The sequence below is a fragment of the Lepidochelys olivacea genome (genome assembly GCF_965140295.1).
Source record: "Lepidochelys olivacea isolate rLepOli2 genome assembly, chromosome: 3".
NCBI classification, from domain to species: domain Eukaryota; kingdom Metazoa; phylum Chordata; order Testudines; family Cheloniidae; genus Lepidochelys; species Lepidochelys olivacea.
The window spans coordinates 82516894-82522990 of record NC_140413.1 but is presented as its reverse complement, the minus strand read 5'-3'; positions in this window follow the sequence as shown (position 1 = coordinate 82522990).

Here is a 6097-nt window from a genome sequence, read left to right as displayed (position 1 = left end):
TGTTAAACAGCTAATAGTTGGAAGCTGGATTTTTAGTGAGAAGCAACTGAGCAGAGGGCGAAAAACAAGAAATAAATGCTACTTAGGGACAGAGACGGATTAAGGGCTTGTGGGGCCAGAGCAAGTGGGGTCCCTTTCCCATCCCTTCCACCTGCAGTCTCCCCGCTGTGCCCTCCCCGGAGGGAGCACCCAGCAGGCAGAGTGGGGGCTTGCTCCTGGCAGGAGCACTGAGTGGAGCAGATTGGGGCATAAGGGTGCCTCAGTTGGCCAGGGCTCCTGGGCATGGGCCCCGTTGGCCCAGTGGCTAATCCACCCCTGCTTAGGGAGTTTGAGTTAACCTAAGCTTCATGCTTGACGTGGCTCACAGAAGAGTTCTCTTTTTCATTCTGGTATAAGGACAGGGATGAAATCTGACTTGGTGGAGCTCCAGAAAGACAGTCATTTGCCCCTCAGAAATCCCCGCATCTGCGTCTCTCCTCACAGCCCCCCGCGCAGGCTGTGTGGGAGTGAGAGAGAGGATGTTAGCAGCAGACTGGGGTTGGGGGCGGAGTGAGGAGGTGAGCGGAGGGGATCCCGAGTGCAAATTGGTGAGGATTTTTATCAAACCTTCCCCAGAAACGGGGGTGCAAGGTTTTGGTGAGGATTTGGGGGGGAAAGACGTTTCCAAACAACTCTTTCCAAGTAACTGGTTAAACGTTTGGTGGTGGCAGCGAAAGTCCAAGGACAAAGGGTAAAATAGTTTGTACTTGGGGAAGTTTTAACCTAAGCTGGTAAAAGTAAGCTTAGGAGGTTTTCATGCAGGTCCCCACATCTGCACCCTAGAGTTCAGAGTGGGGAAGGAACCTTGACATGGTTTCTTGACATGTACACAGTGAAAAAGCCTTCCAGAGACCTAGTAGCAGAGATCACTGGAACTGTTAAAGAGCCATTAAGTGGTAATGAAGACATTTAACAGGCATTTGCCAACGCCCAGGAAGCCTTTGGCCACATTCAGCTGGCTTTTATATTGCAAGAAAATGTGTTATTGGGATTAAAAACAGTTTCCAAATGACGATCCTTCAGTTACTCTCTGTACTCAGAAGAAGGAACTGCTGACTGGGCTCAAGGAGGAGCTGACATAACCAGTGAGTTTATTTCTTGATCTAGTCACTTTATTCAAACACCGTTTAAGTAAAGGAGTCTGGCAGGGAAGTCTGGGCAAGAAAAGTGATTAAACTGCTGCCTTAATGCAGGCTGTCCATGACAAGCACTTTTTCAAAAGAAGAGATGAGGCTTCAGGCTGGCGCCAGTAGCCTGGCTTTTCCCCTCTCTCTCTACAGCATACACCGAGCTCCCTGCCACGCAGAGGAGAGTCTATCTGGCAATTGAGCTATACCTGTTGCCTGTTCAGTTCCCTTGGGGAATGTTGTCAGTGCGTTAAGGTGAATAGGGGAGAGGGTGCCAGGGGGGGAGACGGCAGCAGGGTGAGGAGGGGAGCAGTGAGCCAGCTGCACAGGGAAAGGGTCTGGCGAGGAGGCGAGCAGCAGGTGAGCGGAGGGGGAAGAGGTGAGTGTCGAGTCAGTGGCGGGCAGGGGCGGGGCCTGGGGCAGAGCAGGAGCGGCTGTGGGCGGAAGAGGCAGGACAAGGAGCTTGCCTTCCCCAGGGGAAGTTTCACCCACCTCCCATGGTTATAGAGGCTATTTGGTCTTGGACACGCTGATCTGGTGGTGGTGGTGGTGGTGGTCAAGAGCTGTTAAATATAGCACGCCAGGTTCTTCCTCTTTTTAAATGAAAGTGTCCGGTCAGTTTGTTACAACATAATCATTTAGTACATCGTTATGTACTTTATACAGGTTTCAGAGTAACAGCCGTGTTAGTCTGTATTCGCAAAAAGGAGTACTTGTGGCACCTTAGAGACTAACCAATTTATTTGAGCATGAGCTTTCGTGAGCTACAGCTCACTTCATCGGATGCATACTGTGGAAACTGCAGAAGACATTATATACACAGAGACCATGAAACAATACCTCCTCCCACCCCACTCTCCTGCTGGTAATAGCTTATCTAAAGTGATCATCAAGTTGGCCCATTTCCAGCACAAATCCAGGTTTTCTCACCCTCCGCCCCCCCCCACACAAACTCACTCTGATGAGTGAGTTTGTGTGGGGGGGGGCGGAGGGTGAGAAAACCTGGATTTGTGCTGGAAATGGGCCAACTTGATGATCACTTTAGATAAGCTATTACCAGCAGGAGAGTGGGGTGGGAGGAGGTATTGTTTCATGGTCTCTGTGTATATAATGTCTTCTGCAGTTTCCACAGTATGCATCCGATGAAGTGAGCTGTAGCTCACGAAAGCTCATGCTCAAATAAATTGGTTAGTCTCTAAGGTGCCACAAGTACTCCTTTTCTTTTTGTACTTTATACAGTGTACTGTGTTAACAGCATATTACTGTCAACAAACTTGGTAACTATCCCTGCAAAGCATTCAAGATTTTCCTGGAAGATTCTCTGCAACATATATTGTATAGTACAATGTAACTTCAGTCCTACATTTAAATAATATATATCAGTGCAGTTGATCCCTTATGGACTCGTTGGCCACATTTTATTCCTTTTATAAGAACACATTAAAGAACCAGGAAAGACATCTTGTATACTTGTATATTGTATACTTCTGTCCTATCTCGGGGCCTCTCCTTCTGCCCCTCCACCCCCACGAACATGCTACAGTTCTGTGGTGACCTAGAATCCTATTTTTGACGTCTCCAACTCAAGGAATATTTCCAACACACCTCTGAACAACATACTAATCCACAGAGAACTTCCTATCAACACTACAACAAAAAGGATTCTAGGTGGACTCCTCTTGAAGGTCGAAAAAGCAGACTGGACTTCTACATAGAGTGCTTCCGCCGACGTGCACGGGCTGAAATTGTGGAAAAGCAGCATCACTTGCCCCATAACCTCAGCCATGCAGAACACAATGCCATCCACAGCCTCAGAAACAACTCTTACATCATAATCAAAAAGGCTGATAAAGGAGGTGCTGTCGTCATCATGAATAGGTCGGAATATAAACAAGAGGCTGCTAGGCAGCTCTCCAACACCACTTTCTACAAGCCATTACCCTCTGATCCCACTGAGGGTTACCCAAAAGAAACTACAGCATTTACTCAAGAAACTCCCTGAAAAAGCACAAGAACAAATCCGCACAGACACATCCCTGGAACCCTGACCTGGGGTATTCTATCTGCTACCCAAGATCCATAAACCTGGAAATCCTGGACGCCCCGTCATCTCAGGCATTGGCACCCTGACAGCAGGATTGTCTGGCTATGTAGACTCCCTCCTCAGGCCCTAAGCTGGGAGTGCTGGCAGCTATCTTCGAGACACCAAGGAAACTACAATCCATCGGTGATCTTCCTGAAAACACCATCCTGGCCACTATGGATGCAGAAGCCCCCTACACCAACATTCCACACAAAGATAGACTACGAGCCGTCAGGAACAGTATCCCTGCTAATGTCACGGCAAACCTGGTGGCTGAACTTTGTGACTTTGTCCTCACCCATAACTATTTCACATTTGGGGAAAATGTATACCTTCAAATCAGCAACACTGCTATAGGTACCCGCATGGCCCCACAGTATGCCAACATTTTTATGGCTGACTTAGAACAACGCTTTCTCAGCTCTCGTCCCCTAATGCCCCTATTCTACTTGCACTATATTGATGACATCTTCATCATCTGGACCCATGAAAAAGAAGCCCTTGATGAATTCCACCATGATTTCAACAATTTCCATTCCACCATCAACCTCAGCCTGGTCCAGTCCACACAAGAGATCCACTTCCTGGACACTACAGTGCTAATAAGCGATGGTCACATAAACACTACCCTATACCGGAAACCTACTGACTGCTATTCCTACCTACATGCCTTCAGCTTTCACCCTGACCACACCACGTGATTTATTGTCTACAGCCAAGCTCTACGATACAACTGCATCTGCTCCAACCCCTCAGACAGAGACAAACACCTACAAGATCTCTATCAAGCATTCTTACAACTACAATACCCACCTGCTGAAATGAAGAAACAGATTGACAGAGCCAGAAGAGTACCCAGAAGTCACCTGCTACAGGACAGGCCCAACAAAGAAAATAACAGAACGCCACTAGCCAACACCTTCAGCCCCCAATTAAAACCTCTCCATCGCATCATCAAGGATCTACAACCTATCCTGAAGGACGACGCATCACTCTCACAAATCTTGGGAGACAGGCCAGTCCTTGCCTACAGACAGCCCCCCAACCTGAAGCAAATACTCTCCAGCAACCACACACCACACCACAGAACCACTAACCTAGGAACCTATCCTTGCAACAAAGCCCGGTGCCAACTGTGTCCACATATCTATTCAGGGGACACCATCATAGGGCCTAATCACATCAGCCACACTATCAGAGGCTCGTTCACCTGCACATCCACCAATGTGATATATGCCATCATGTGCCAGCAATGCCCCTCTGCCATGTACATTGGTCAAACTGGACAGTCTCTACGTAAAAGAATAAATGGACACAAATCAGATGTCAAGAAATATAACATTCATAAACCAGTCAGAGAACACTTCAATCTCTCTGGTCACTCGATCTCTGACCTAAAAGTCGCAATATTACAACAAAAAGACTTCAAAAACAGACTCCAACGAGAGACTGCTGAATTGAAATTAATTTGCAAACTGGATACAATTAACTCAGGCTTGAATAGAGGCTGGGAGTGGATGAGTCATTACACGAAGTAAAACTATTTCCCCATGTTTATTTCCCCCCCCCCCACCACTGTTCCTCAGACGTTCTTGTTAACTGCTGGAAATGGCCCACCTTGATTATCACTACAAAAGGTTTTCTTCCCCTCCCCCTGCCCGGTCCTGTTGGTAATAGCTCATCTTAAGTGATCACTCTCCTTACAGTGTGTATGATAACGCCCATTTTTTCATGTTCTGTGTGTATATAAATCTCCTCACTGTATTTTCCACTGAATGCATCTGATGAAGTGAGCTGTAGCTCACGAAAGCTTATGCTCAAATAAATTGGTTAGTCTCTAAAGTGCCACAAGTACTCCTTTTCTTTTTGCGAATACAGACTAACACGGCTGCTACTCTGAAACCTGTATATTGTGAGGCATTAGGCCGAGAGCTGTCTTCATTCACCTAAGAAGTGAAGGTATTCGCTATACCCAGACTGTCTGCAGTGCTTTAAATTGGTGTTCAATGTATTTATAAACATATTGTATATGTCTTAAGTTCTAGTGCAAGAACACTTAATAGAAAAAATATTAAGCATGTGTAACTATTTGACACAAAATTATTAACTATTTGACACAAAGTTAAAATGCTCTGGTTACAGTATAGGTTTCAGAGTGGTAGCCATGTTAGTCTGTATCAGCAAAAAAAAACAAGTACTTGTGGCACCTTAGAGACTAACAAATATATTTGGGCATAAGCTTTCGTGGGCTAAAACCCACACTCCTTGGTTGTTTTGGGTTACAGTATAGTTACTCAGAGTTCCAGACCTGTGGAGTCTGAAGACTAGTTGAAAGCCAGCACCTACACCTCTCAGCAGCAGCCACACATGAAATCAAAAAAAGGGCAATAAGGTGGTCTAACAACCCAGGTTTTGGCTGCTGCTATTCCCATCAAAATGGACAATGCTTTGAAATAATAATAACAGCTTTTCTTGCCCTTCCTCCCCCACTCCCTAAAATTGGAGGCAGTCATTATTTTAAAGCACTTTACGAAACTTTGCCTGATCAGATATCTTGTCTACATCAAAACAGCAGCCAGGAGCTGTAGAGATTCTTGCAGAGGACTCTGGAAGACTTGTCTAGATTTCAACTGCTAGATCAGGGGTGACCAACCTGTGGCTCTGGAGCCACATGCAGCTCTTCAGAAGTTAATATGCGGCTCCTTGTATAGGCACCGACTCCGGGGAGGGAGCTACAGGTGCCAACTTTCCAATGTGCCAGGGGGTGCTCACTGCTCAACCCCTGGCTCTGCCACAGGCCCTGCCCCCTCTCCACCCCTTCCCACCCCCTCCTCTGAGACTGCCATGC